Genomic DNA, 14,938 nt, shown 5'->3' on the forward strand with positions numbered 1-14,938 from the left:
TGAATATATATTTAAATGGTATCATACTGTATGCATTATTTTGCAACTTAATTTTTTCCTCTCATCATATGTGTTTGAGATTTATCTTTGTTGACATATGCAGCTCTAGTTAATTCATTTGAACTGCTGTATAGTATTCTATTTTTTAAATATTCTAAAACTTATTTATTTTATTTTTTCTATTGTTAAACATTTGAGTTATTTCCATTTCCCCCCTATTACAAGCAATACTGTCGTGAACATTCCCATACTTCTCCTTGTATATATACGAGAGAGTTTCTCTAGCCTGGCAAATATAACGAGAGAGAGATTTGGGGGTCAAAGGGAATACATATCTTCACAAGTATATTGTCCAGTTATTTTCTAATATGGTTGTAACAATTTATGCTCTAGCGGTGCATGAGAGTCCATTGCTCTATAGCCAACGTTGTTATCATTCTTTCAATTTTTTTCCAGTTAGATGGATGTGAAATGGTATCTCAAGTGGTTTTATTTTGATTTGCCTAATCAACAATGAGGTTCATTATCTTTTCATATGTTCACTGGCCATCCAGAAGTCTTCTTCTAGGAACTGCTTGTTTCGGTCCTTTGCGCATTTCTGTTATCTTTTATTCTTGATTTGTAGGAATTTTGCTAAATTCTGTATACCTATACTTGTCAATTAAATGAATTGCAAATATCTTTTTTTAATTGAAGAAATGATTTTAATTTTTCCCCTGTCTGCCTCCCCCATAAATATCTTTCTCAAATTGAAGCTCATAATTTATCTTTGTTCATGCCATTTTTTTGTTAGATAAATGTTTTTAAATTATAGGTAATCACATTTATCACTATTCTCTGTCATGCTTTATGCTTTTGGATTGTAGGAAATAATTGCTTATTCTGAGAGAAAGGTTCCTCTAACATTCTCTTCAAAATGTTTTATAGCTTTATTTTTCATTTTCTACTTAGATATGGTTTTCAATATTGGGGGGGGGGCAGGGACCTAGCTTTCTTTTTTTCTGTATGTGCAACTGTCTTACCCCAGGTTCTCTGAAAATCAGAGCCTGAGGTACCACCTACATGCTAATGTATAGAGAAGGGCAATCCCAGGGCAGCAAGAGTTAGTGAAAAGGGAAATAAGGTATAAAAGAAAAAAAAGTGAACACAAGTTGATATGTTATGAAGCTGGCCACAACTTTCCAAGGAAATCTGGCCTTGGTTACCCAGGACATCTTCTTAACAGGCTCTGTAGAAACACCACAACTCAGAACAGTCCATCAGAGAGAGGAGGAAGGGCGAACAATTTATCTGCTGGCTATCTTTTCTCCTCGTTCTTGGTTGAAGTTTGTTCCACTGGAAGTTAATTTACTTCTGGGTTGAGTTACACATTTTCTCTGTGCAGCCAGTGGGCAAGCCAATCTTTAGTGCTGTTTGTTACGTGATGCTTTATGCTTTATCTGAGCTTGATGGAAGAGCCATATTCTCCGTGAGTTTGGTAGGCTAGGACCTGGGCCCCAGAGCGGTATGTCTTCTGCTGTTTTGGTAGCAATGGAAGTTACACCAAAGCCAGGCTCTCATTCAATGATAAAACTGAAAAAGCTAGGAATATTAAGAGAAGAAATGTCAGTAGATACTGCAGCTTCCAGGGGGCAATTGGGCCCAGATATATTATTTGGATCCTTTACAACAAATTTCCTCATTTTTAAATAGTTCATTCCTTCTCACACCCCCACATCTATAATGCCACCTTTGAATATATCAACTTTGTAAATATTCATGGACCTCTTTCTGGGGTCTCTTTTCTGTTCCATTCACCAATTTGTCTATCCCTAAGCCAATGTCATGACATCTTAAATCCTGTATCTTTATTTATTTATTAAAAATTATTGGGGTGACATTTGTAAAACCAAATAAGTTTCAACTGTACAAGTCAACAATGCAATACATATAATAACATATATTTTGCATTGTGTATTCACTACCCAAAGTTAGATTTCCTTCCGTCACCAAATAATTGACCCCTTTTTTCCCTATCTACCTCCCCGCTTCCCCCTTCCCTCTGGTAACCACTATTCCACTGTCCATGTCCACGAGTCTTTGTTTGTTGCTTTCAGTTTTAGATCCCACATTTGAATGAAATTATATGGTTTTCAACTTTTTCTGTCTGACTTACCATGATTATCTCAAGATCCATCCATGTTATCACAAATGACAATATTTCATCTTTTCTTATGGCTGAGTAATATTCTATTGTGTATATGTACCACATCTTTTTTATCCAATCATCTATCATAGGACACTTCAGTTGAAATCCTATATCTTTAAAATAAGTTGATATCTGGTGGGACAATCTTTCTACTTTGTTTTATCTTCAAAAATTATCTTGTCCTTTTCCTCTTTCACATGAATTTTAAGATCAGTCTATTTAGTTCCACAAATAGTCATATTTGGATTTTATTTAGAATTATATTGAATTTATAAACTAACTTGGGAAGAATTTACATCTTTATAATATTGAATCTTCTCATTTATGAACCTGGTAGATCTCTCCATTTATTCAGGTCTCTCTCTCTCTCTCTCTCTCTCTCTCTCTCTGTGTGTGTGTGTGTGTGTGTGTGTGTGTTCTTCAGTTTTGTAATTTTCTTCATAATAATCTTATACACTTTTTGTTGGATTGATTCCTAGGAATCCTGTTATTTTTGTCATTTTGTGAATAGGATTTTGTTTTTATTACAGGTTCTAATTATTTACTGATGTTGAAAGGCTATTGGTTTTTTTCATATTGATCTCGAATACAGCAAACTTGCTAAACTCCCTTATTAATTTTATTAGATTCTATTCCATGGATGATCTCAGGATTTTGAATGTAATCAATCGTATTATCTGTAAATAAGGACAATGGCCTTCTAATCCCAGTTTTAAAATCTTAAATAAATGTTACATTGTATTGATGCCTTTTTTGCATTTATTGGAATGATTGGTTTTCTTCTTTAATCTGTTCAAATAGTATATTACATTAATAGCTTTTAGGATGCTACCCTTCCTTGCCTTTCCAGGATAATCAACCTAGTCTTTATAGAAACAATTCTTATTCTTTTGACATTCATATTACATTGCTTTACGTGAGTTTAATTTAAATTATATAATTATGAATCAAGTACACCTGGCATCAATAGGTTATGAAATAAAATACAACTGATTCTGGATGAGCATAAAACTCAAGTGCACAGTAGCCCATTATCTAAAAGGATTACCCTGATGGTTCTTTTAAGACAGAAAGGAAGTGGCAGTTAAGTAAAAGTCAATTAAGAAAATGTTCACTATTTAATGAAATCAGAGCTATGGTGACAAAGCATATACTCTGTAAGTCATCATGAGTTGTCTCCATTCAACTAAATTCAAGAAATAATTACTGAGAAACTACTATATATTAAGTTCCATGTTAGGCATCCTGGTTAAACACAAAGGAGAAGTAAATAGTTCCTGTTCACAAAATATTTTCCAACCTAGTCAAGAGGTTAATATCAAGTGCTTGCATACATAAACATGATTAAAAAAAAAAAAAGAGTAAGACAGACGTCCAAAGAAGTACAAAAACTAACATGGAGGGAAGGTGTAACTGGGAAAAAAAGTTGATCAGGAAAGGAGCCTTAGAAGAGTAGATTCTGCAGTGAACTATGAAAGTTGTTAGACCATTGATGTCTATACCAGTCAACCCCATCAACTGCTCAATCTCTGTCAGTAATCTCCTTGAAAGCAATGAGAGCTGTACTCTGATTTGTTCTGATTAGCATTCTTTTTCTTGTTGGCCTGACACATAGATTCTCCCTCTCTGCCCTTTCAAATGAGATGTCCACACTCTAATCCCTGGAATCTGTGAATATATTATGTTGCAAGGGAGAATTCAGATTGAAGATGGGAATAAGGTTGCTAATCAGATAACATTAAAATGGGGGAGACTTTCCCAATGGGTACAGTGTAATCACAAAGTTCCTTAGAAGTGAAAGAAGAAAGTGGGCGAGTCAATGCCAGAGAGATGCAGCATGAGAAAGACTTGACCAGTCATTGCTGGCTTTGAAGATAGAAAAGGGTTATGAGCCAAAGAATGTTGGCAGCCTCTAGAGCCTGGAAAAGGGGAGGGAATGGATTCTTTCCTGGAGCCTCCAGAGAAAAGCCCTGAGGCACCTTGATTTTAGCCCAGTGGATCCCATTTCAGACTCTGACCTGCAGGACTGTAAATTAATAAATTTGTGTTGTTTTAAGCCACCAAGTTTGTGGTAATTTGTTATAGCGGCAATAAGAAAGTAACACAAAAGGTTAATAAAGCTGATCAGGAGGAAGAACTGATTTTGAGGAAAAGCTCATGGCTTTGATTGTGCTGAGCTCAGGAGCTGGTGGTTATCTGTGAAAGGGCTAGAAAACCATTGGAAATGTGAGTTTGGAGCTCAGAAAAAATTTGAGATTTCGGATCCTAGAATCATTTTAAAGAGATACTTGACACCAGGAACTTGAGTGAGATGGCTTCAGGGAGAAAGTTTAGAGCAGTGCTGTCCAAGAGAAAAATAATACAAGTTGTGAATGTGACCCACATTTGCAATTTAAAATTTTCAGTAACCAAAAAAAAAAAAAAATTTCAGTAACTACATTAAAAACATAAAAAAGAAACAGTTGAAATTAAATTTTACTAATATATATTATTGTACTCAATATATCCAAATTATCATTTCAACATGTAATCACTATAAAAATTATTAGTGAGGTTTTTATATTTTTTCGGTATGAAGTCTTTAAAATCTGGTGTGCATTTTATACTTACAGCACATCTCAGTTCAGCACATCTATAATTAATTTCAAGGGCTCTATAACCAGCCTGTGATTAGCGGCTATTGTACTGGACAGTGCAGTTTAGAGAAAGAGCAGATACTAAGGGTGGGACCTTGAGAGACATCTGCACTTAGAAGACAGAAGGAGAAAAAGGGGCCAATGAGGAACAGACAGAAGTAGGAGGAGAATCAGGATCATGCAATGTTTCAAGATTCAAAGAAATTTTGCTTAGAGAAATGTGGGTGGGGAGGTGGCGGGAAAGTATCACATGTTCTCTTTTTTTAATGATCTGACTCATTTGACTCTTATATTTCAGAGGTTTTCTTCCTGTTTATAGTGAAGATCTACACTACAAAGTCACTTCCTTTGCCCTGGCTTCAAGTGTCATATATACATCTAGCCATAAATTTAGGGGCTCAGACATGGGTGGCTGGGGATAGCAGGGTGACCAGGGAAAAGAAAAAAGGAGCACTGAGGTGGCATGAGGTTGTTGGAGGATGTGATGATTTGGAACAGGTGCCTGGTGGGAGTAAGATGGAGATGATGTTACCATGACAACTGATTATTTCATTGGTCCAATGACCAGTTGCCATGGTGATGAAATCTTTGTGTCAGTGTGACATGGATCCCAAGGGAGAGGATGCTTGTGCAAAGGACCCTTTGCTCATTGGTAAAGCTTTTATATTTGTAATAATTTCTGCATTGCTTGATGAAACCTCCCCCAGAAACTTCAGTCAACGTTGATGTCTCCCCTTCTTCTTCCTGTTCATTTATAGCAATCACCGCTTGGAAATGCACACATTTTCGTTGTTTGTGTACTATATAGTATTTTCTTATCTACTGTCTTTAACTGTTTTAGTAATTTGTCTTACTCCTACACAGCTATAATCCTGTTGAAGGCAGGGATCATTCTTAAAATTCAGTTATGCTTTCGAAAGACTTGGGGTTAGCGGAAAAGAGCAGACGCTTGAGAGCCAGAAACATCTTTGTCTACATACGACCTCTGCTTCTGCCATTTGGCAATTGTGTGGTCTTAGGAAAGTCATTCAATCTTCTTGAGATTTCTTTTTCTTCAATAAAGTGGCATAATAAAACTTGCAGTCTGGGGTTGCTGTGATGATTACAGATAACGTAAATAAAGCAGCAGACCTATAATAGGGATTCAGTCAATGATCCTGATTTTTATAACATGGTGCCCAGACCAGTCCTGGATGCCATGATTAGCACTGAGTAATACCTGATGAATAATAAAATAATGACAAATAGGATAACATTTGGACTATATTTAATTTTGGGAGTCCTTAAAGGTTAGTTGTCTTATGGTTGCTCAACTACATATCAACTGCAGTTCTTAACTTGCAATCCAGGTTATGCTGATTGTAAAGTAACTCCTTGGGAGGAAAAAAATTTTAAGTATTTAATTAAGAAAAAAGAGAGACTAGATAACTAGATATTTTGTGCCTCCTTAATGGAAGAACATTCTATCCACAAAGTAGTTGTGCCAAAAAAACAAAAATCACACTTGAATCTGATTCATTCTCTAGACCCAACTACTGATTGACAGGAAACACAGAAGGGCAGAGCACATGTTAAAAACTACCACCAGGGAAGCAGTCCATTTTGTGGGATATACTACAGAAAAAATAATACAGTTTCTTCAACAAACACACTACAAGAAAAAAGAGTAGAGCAGGAACTTACAAATTAAAAAATATTTAAGGGATATATCACCCAATTTTCATGTGTGGATGTTATTTGAGCCTTGATTCAAGCAAACAAAAATTTAAAAATTTCATAAAGTGATTGGAAATTTAAACACAGGATGGATCAAAGATAGATCAACACCAGTGACTTCAGAAATGCTCATTAATCTTTAGATAAGGTAAGGGTACGTTTTGTTAAAATAAGAGTAATTATCTTTTGAAGAAATCATTTTAAAATAATGTGTGTATGGAATGATGTGTGATGTCTGGAATTTGACTCAAAACAACACGGAAGGAGCGATGTGAGGGCGAGGATGTGGATCTAGATGAAAAAAGATTGGCTAGTACTTGATAGTTGTTGAAGTTGGATGATGGATACATGGGTTCATGAATTATTTGTCTATTTGCATATCTATTTGAAGTGTTCCATATAAAATAGTTTGAAAAAGATTAAGGTATAATTTAAAATTTTAAGTGCATTTATTCAAGACTGCTCATACAATAAAGATGCTTGCATGTAAGGAAATACAACATATTCCTTAGTACAGTGTTGGACAAATGCATCGTGATGGTTTAATGAATAAATTAATGTATATTTCCCCTAACCAGTCCTCTATTATGAAGTTTCTACATTGTACACATAAAAGATATTTTTCAAGTAGTATCATCACATGCAGCATCATTTATGATGTTGTAGGTTTGATTCCTTGAAAAAACAGACCCCAAGAAAGAGTTTGTGGGCAAAATGTTTTCTGGAGATGTGAAGAGGTGTGCTTTTGTGATCAGTCCTAGTGGTGCAGTAAATAAAGAGGAATGGGCAGAGGGAGGAGTTGAAGTGTGATACGGTTGTCAAACAGATCTCACCTGATCTAGTCCTCCCCACCCCAACCCTTAGGAAGCTTAGAAGATGGAAAAGCCCTCCAAATATGTCCTACTTTGAGCAATGGGGTCCAGGCCTTTACACTTGGAATCACCCTTCTGCCTATCTTGCCCCCCCAAATTTGAACTCATCCTTCAAGACTGAGCTCAAATGTTTCTGTATTTGAGAACTCATCCTTGAAACGTCTAACCCCAGTCAGATCAAATTCCTTCTCGACTCTCCTTTCTCTATGAACCATACAGGGGAATAGGAAGGGTTCACATTAATAACACTTCTCTGCTATGCATGCTGTTAAGTACCCTACATGTTCCTTGTTTCTGTTAACTCACAACATACTTATGTAGTAGGTACTATTATTATCCCCATTTACAGATGAGATATTGAGGCTCAGAGAGATTAAGCAATTTGCCCAACTAAAGTCATTGAGTTAGTGAGTGGCAGGACTGAGATTTAACCCCAGGCAAGGGAGCTCATACTCTACTCACTTATTAGTATCATTCCCGTGTTACCACTAGCTCATGCTCTTAATCACTATTATGCTGTAGTGCCCCCTAGCTACTACTTTTATCTTTGTACCCTAAGCACAATACCCAAGCTAGAGTTAGCATTTGATAAATGTTCACTGAATGAATGGCCAGCTCATCAACATTTCAAGCAAATTTCATTTCAGAAACAGATAAAATCTAGATGCAATTTATAGACACAAGAATGACATAGTTCATGGTAGCAAGGAACAAGAAACACTCCTAGAAAGGTTAAACTTAGATATGCTTAACATGGCAGAAAAAGAGATTGATAAGGGAAGTGGGCATAGTAGGTCATGCATTAATTGCTAAGTAATTAAAAAGGAAAAACTACTTAGATAGTTAAATATAAGCTTTTTGTGTGTATATGCATGCCCACAGGCCTTCTGGCATCTTTTGCTTTCAGAATCATTGCAAAAAGAAACATTCCACATTCATTCTACTAAGCTAAGTAGTGGGAGCAGGTCATAGGTAGATCATGAATTCAAATTAAAGGAAATTAAAATAACTTAATGAGTGAGGAAGTATTCAAAATATTGCTCAAAAGTGGAAATGAGAACTTATAAGGTAGAAGATATAGGTATTATGAATAAGTTTCCATTATATAGAAAAACAACTCTTCATTTCCATTAAAATATCAGAATCTGAGAACACATATTTACACAGTGTAGGGTATTAGCAAAAGAAAGGATTTCGAAGTCATAGAATTGAGACTCAAGTCTTTACTAGCAATGTGACCTCAGCTTGTTTTTTTTTTTTTACCTGTAAAATGGAGACATTGATCTCTGGTCGTTATGGGAATTTATAAGATAGAATATGATTTCTCTTTTCAACTCCCTTTTTCTGACAGAAGTCATTGTTCCCTCCTCTGAATTCTATGGTCACAAACATTTTTCCAGTCTTGTTTCATAGATCACCCACACATTTTTTTTTTCCTGGAGTATTTCAAAGCAAATCCTAGGAGTCATGTCAGTTCATCTTGAATATTTCAATTGCAAGGATTTCGGTTACTCCAATGTAATCTCCTGGCAAAAGAGGAAGAGGAGGAGGAGAGGAGGGGGAGGGGGAGAAGAATCTTTCTGCACAGGTATTCAGTTTGGTTAACCAGTGAAGGTTAACCCTAGTAGGATAACTGTATAACTTGTTATTGCTCTGCTTCGTGTTAGCCCTTTGAATATTCTAATTAGGCCCGACACTGTTATATTTCCGAATCAGGTGCATGTTGTAGTTGCAGCAGCATAACTTTTTAAGTGAATGGCAGTAATAACAGGTTGAATCTCTTCCTGGTTCTGAAGAACCGATCCACAGATTTGGCAGTCCTATTTTAATGCTTGCTTTAAGGATGTTCCATGGAAGTTTTTTCAATTACTACCCTGTGCTCTTTGGCTATGCCTGGCAAGTGTTCAGCCTTTGACTCCTGCACGTTTGTTTGTCTGAGTTTGATCTTTACCTGCATACTCTTTTAATCGGGTCTCTTAAAAAACTACATCCAATCTATGGCCATGCTACCCTGAATAAGCCCGATCCCATCTGATCTTGGAAGCTAAGCAAGGTCGGGTCTGGTTAGTACTTGGATGGGAGACCACCTAGGAAGACCAGGTGCTGTAGGCGTAAAAAATAAAAAAATAAGGGATTATAAACTGACAAGGTCCTTGCAATCTGTGAGGTCAACCAAGGGTTGCCTCACCTTAAAAAAAAAAAAAAAGAAACCACATCCAGAGTGTACCTCAAGCTAGATTTCTCATTGCCAAGTCCCTTGGGTTCTTCTTCAAGGTTTTCTACCTTTTGGGATTTCCCCAGAAAGGTTTGTGTGTCGTTATTGAATGCCTACTAGGCTCCAGCACACAGATCCAGAGCCAGACGGTTCTGGGTTCAATTCCTGACTTTACCACTCTCAAACTACTGAATGTTTCTTTCCTCTTCTTTAAAATGAAGTTGACTACCTTGTAGTTTTACTCTAAGGACTAAATGATGCAAAGGGTCTATCACATTCCTGGTTACACAAGGAACACAATATTAGTCACGCCTCATCACTCTCCCTGCCAGCACTGGGGTTTCTTGATCATTCTTATTCAGCTCATTAGGCGCAAAGTAGGTCAATAACTTTAAAACTTGAAATCAAACAAGTTTTTTAACTTCCATGTTTGTACTCAGAGTTTGAGACTCCTTTGAGCTGCAAATCTCGGCTGCTTTTTCCTGATGGTCCTTTTCATTCTATCATTTCAAAAGATACTAACTAGAAGAGAGATTTCCTTTGATCCCTCTTTATTTGAACATCTTCTGACTCACCCTTCCTAGCACCACCCAAGTTTCATCTACACCATTGCTTGCACATAATGTAAATACTTTATTTAATCTACTCATGTTAATGTTTGTTCAGCTGTCTTGGTGCCCTGTGTCTTTCATTATGCTTTTAATTAGCTGTTGATTCTGAGAGTGGAGGTAAGCCAAGGTGTGAGCCACATAGTTGCAAGGAAGATGGATGGAAGGGGTGGGCAAGGGGGAAGTTGGTAGTATGAGGGCACTAGTGCAAATTCATCTAGGGGGAAAAATTAGGCTACTGCCTTCTACTGGGAAGAAATATTCTAAGCTACTTCCTGCTGAGAATGATTAAGCAGTAGACTGGGAAGGATTGCACTTTGCCTTACTAATAAAATCTGAAGTTAACGCCAAGCTCCTAGAGGGCAGGAACCCAGTTTATGGTTCAGATAGAATGATTTGGTCTAGTTTCATGAATTAGTTATTCCCACCAGCCACTAGTGTTTAGGGACCACTTATAAGACTGTAATTTCCATGGACTCTACATTTTTTGTACCCAACCAACCACTTTAACTGCACAAACTATCTTTCTTTACCCCAGTTTTTCTTTCTCTACTCCCAGCCTTGCTCTGTCTTTAACATGGCAAACTCCTACTCATTTTTTAGAATTAGCCTTAACCTTACCTTTAAGGGTGAAGCTTTCTTGGGTGCTTGCATTCCTATCCTCTATCATGATAGAGTTAAGCTTTGCTTCTTCTCTGTTCCCTTGGTGCAAGTACAAATCTCTACCGAATTGCATTGAGATTAATTGTTTACATGTCTGTTTCTTCAGAAGCCTAGGAGCCCAATGAAGGTAGAGAACTTATTTATTCCCTTTTGACTCCCTAGTATTTAGCCATTGCTTAGATGATTATTGAATGCTATTTAAGTATGTATAGTGACCAACGCCCAATGCTTGAGAGTTTTTATTAAATAGCAGTGGTACTGAGAGCTTCCCAGTGGCCTCTGTATAGCTTTTTAAAAAACTTGATACATGAAATATAAAATATTATATAAAAATGCCCAGGGAATCTGGAAGGCTCTTCCAGGACTAGGTGGTGCTCTCTCATGTTTTACTTTCTCCCTCTTGCAGGTCTTGGCTCATTTAAAATTCATTTCTCATTTTCTGCTTTCCTCTTACAATAAATAAAGGATCAGGTAAAGCCTCATTTGTCTAAGTGGCTTTGGGTCATGTGAAGTGTTCAACACCCTGCTGCTGAGCCTCTGCCAGTGCTGAATCAAGGTTTTTGTAGGGCTGTTGCAGTCCGGCTCGGGGCACTGTTTCTTTCAGGAAATTTATAATCCAGATGAAGCCAGTAAAAGATTGCGAACAACATAATACAACAAAACCTCTATATTATTGCTTTGAGGAATCTACTTTTTTTACGGCTCTGTCTCCTGAGTTAGATACCATCTCTTTGTGGGTGCCCCACACCCTCTTTCCCAGCCCATTCTCAACACCTAAAATTGTGAACTACTCTTTTCTGTGCTGACATTCGTACAAAATAACTGTTTGGGGGGCCTTTATTTTATGGCAGCCTATGTATGATCTCTTGCCAGGTAGCTATGATTATTGTTCTCATTTAACAGGCAAGGAAACAGACTAAGAAAAGCTATATAACTTGATGTAGGCACACAGGAAGTATGCTCTGGAAGGTCAGATTGAAACCAGGTTGGCCTTCCTAATCTGGGCTTTAAGCTCCTCCTCTCACCCTGTCCCAGAATCCCCTTCTGCTGCTTTGGCCATTACAACTTTTTTTCAGGAGTAGTGGGAGGGGTGCTCCTCTGTTCTTTGACACTCTGGAGCTCATGCTTCTTTCCTTCCCAAAGGCTTCTGATCCCCAAGCCCCGACTCCATTCTGGCAGCTATCCAGCCCTGTTCTTTCCTCAGTTCTATCCCCCAAATAGGAACAAGCACTTCAGACAAGTACCTTAGAATCCCAAACAGGTGAGAGATGAGGAGCTGCCCAAGATTTGTAAGAGGTGGTGGTGACGAATGGGAGCCAAAAGTCTCCAGACTTGGAGCTAAGTCCAAACACAAGTCTTTCTACATTTTTACTCTATCATCTGGCTGACTCTACTCAAGTGGCTCAGAGAGATTCTTGGTTTGGGACTTTGATGACTCTGATCTCAGTCTCAAGTTAAAGCCTGGTAACTATCAGCCTCAGCTTCTTCCTCTGACAAATAGGGATAATGGATAACCTCAGCTTTGTCCATACATGACACAGACTGGTTTTAGTACCCTTCTGCCTAGAGCTCCACTTGGATGTTGGTGATGTTTGAGACCTGAAGGGATGGGAAGTTGAGTGATAACTATGTTATCAAAGATTTACCCAAGAGCCCAACAAAGAACCAGTAATTTCCAATTCCCTTGGCAACTTGGTAGAAGAGGGACCTTCTAACCTGTCTCAGGAAAGCTACTAGGGTGGCCTCTTATTTCCCTTATCACAGTGTATTGTAATCATTTAATCTATTTGCTTCCTATTACACTGTGAGTTCTTAAAGTATAGAGACTGTATCATATTTATTCAACTCACTCCTACCAGCCTGGTCCAAGCCACCATCCTGCACCTGGATACTGGAGCCCCTGGCTTCCACCATTGTCTGGTGTGTACTCTGGCATAGTAGCCAGAGTGAATTTTTTGAAAGCACGAATTAGATCGTATCACTCCTCTGTTAAAAGCCGTACAGTGTCACCATTTTAGCCAATATCTTTACAATGGCCCCACTCCCCAGTCCTCTCTCATTTATTCACCCTGCTCTGGTTGTCCTGGCCTCCTCACTATTCCTAATACTTCCAGGAATGCGTTTGCCTCAGGGCTTTTCCACTAACTGTTCCTTCTGTCTGGGACACTGTTTCCCAGAAAATAGCATGTCTCACTCCCTCAACTCTTTCATTAAAGTCACCTTATGAACTGGGCTCTCCCTGATGGCTTTATTTAAAATCCCATTCTGTAAACTAGAATTGGAACAAGAAGTTATAAATCTACTTTCATTTCTCTTCCACTAAATTTTCTTTGCCAGCCCTATTACTTTGCTCCACATACTCCCCTTTCCTCTAATGATTTTCCTTTTTTTCTCCCTTTTGCCCCAGTGCAGGCCTAAGGACATTCACCTAGATTAATGCATGAGTTTACCTGATGAAAGAGGTGAGGTATAATGAAAAAAAGAGATCTCAACTGAGGCGAAGCTGGAAAGGGAGTGGGACTTGGAAGGCCTTGGGTTTGAATCCTGGCTCAAATTTTAAATTCTTCTGAGCCTCGACTTCATCAACTGTAAAGATGAACATAGAGTCCTATGTCAGGGACTTGGTGAAGGCATTGAACGAGAAGACATGTGAAAACACCAGACATGTGGTCTCCACTAGCTGGGTTTATTCTCTGCTGAAGCCCCAGCACCTAACACATGGTTTGACTGAAGTATTTGTTGAACAAATAAGCTTATTATTGATGAATAAATGGCAGATGTTAAAAAAAAAAAATCCCAACCTCCCCTTCCTCCAGTTTCCTTCATACCTCCAACCCTGGCCTATCTTTTCTCATAGCACTAAACACCTTCTATCCTACCAAATATATTTTTTTTATGTTTATCATCTTTCTCCCCATACCAGATGATAGCTTCAAGAGGAAAAGGTATTCCCCCCACCCTTCTGTTCCCTGACACATCCGAAGCACTAAAGTGTCTGACAACCTTCATATGATTAGCAAATATCTGTTGGATGAGTCAACAGATCTTTTTATCTTCAGAATCTTGCTAGAGTCATATAGAAAAAGGAATATAGGCGTACTTTGAATCCCCAGGGCCTAGAAATGCTTGATGACTGGCAGGTGTTCAATATCCGCTGAAGTAATTGGGTACTCAGCTCTTTAAGTACAGGAGGTCTTTATTTGATTCCTATGAGACTTCGTCAGAAAAGGTTCCCAGGGCTAATTCACTCAGGTCTCTCCTTTTTCTACCATCGAATCGACCTAGTTAGTATTTATCTAAAAAATATCTAAGTATCCGAATATCGAGCACCTACTGTGAGTTCAAAAGTATGCCTGATGCTACATATGCGACCTAATGCAAGTGAACCAACACCAAATGCGTCTGAAAGTAATTAAGTGTGAAATAAAAGGGCAGATTAGCAGTGTTAATAGTTTAGAGAAAGCCAGTAAAGATCGACGTTGAAGTAAATTCCAAAGTTCACAAGTCGCCCGAATTATCCTTCTAAACGCTCCACCTGTTGATAGTAAGGACCATAACCTGGGCAGCTACTTTAGAATCAGAAGGGCTTTCAGAGTTCACCTCTGTTTTAAGGAGAAAAAACTAAGGCTAGGCACAGGGAAGGCCTCGGCACAGATGGGTCTAGAACCCGGGACTTGTAAACTTCTTGAAGATCCAAGGTGCCTTTGGAATCCGCGGTATGCGAAGTAGGAAAAGGGGTCCGGTCTCCAAGAGAGGCTAAGGTGCCTGTCGTTACGGTGAGGTGGTGGGGGTTGGCGGGGCGAGGGAACATGAGGCGCAGTTCTTCAGAGCATGGGGCCCTTGGTAATCCATAGGCATGGTACAATGCCACAGGTCCTTGCTGTCCTCAACTACAGAGCCGCCTCCGCCGCCCCGACTCCCCAGCCGCCACTCTGAGGCGCAAGGTTCCAAGTCGCTCCGAGATGCCAGCCGCTCGATGACACCAACTATGCGGAGGCAGAGTTTCCAGAGTCCCAGGGCACTACTTGTCCCAGCGGAGG

At 38.5% G+C, this 14,938-nt stretch overlaps 1 pseudogene; it reads left to right on the forward strand.

Moving 5' to 3' along the window:
- The first annotated feature begins 9,405 nt into the window (after positions 1 to 9,405).
- Positions 9,406 to 9,524, forward strand: LOC120607658 (uncharacterized; annotated as a pseudogene).
- Positions 9,525 to 14,938: the final 5,414 nt, after the last annotated feature.

This window comes from Pteropus medius, unplaced genomic scaffold (assembly GCF_902729225.1).
Source record: "Pteropus medius unplaced genomic scaffold, Ma_sr-lr_union100, whole genome shotgun sequence".
Classification (NCBI taxonomy): domain Eukaryota; kingdom Metazoa; phylum Chordata; class Mammalia; order Chiroptera; family Pteropodidae; genus Pteropus; species Pteropus medius.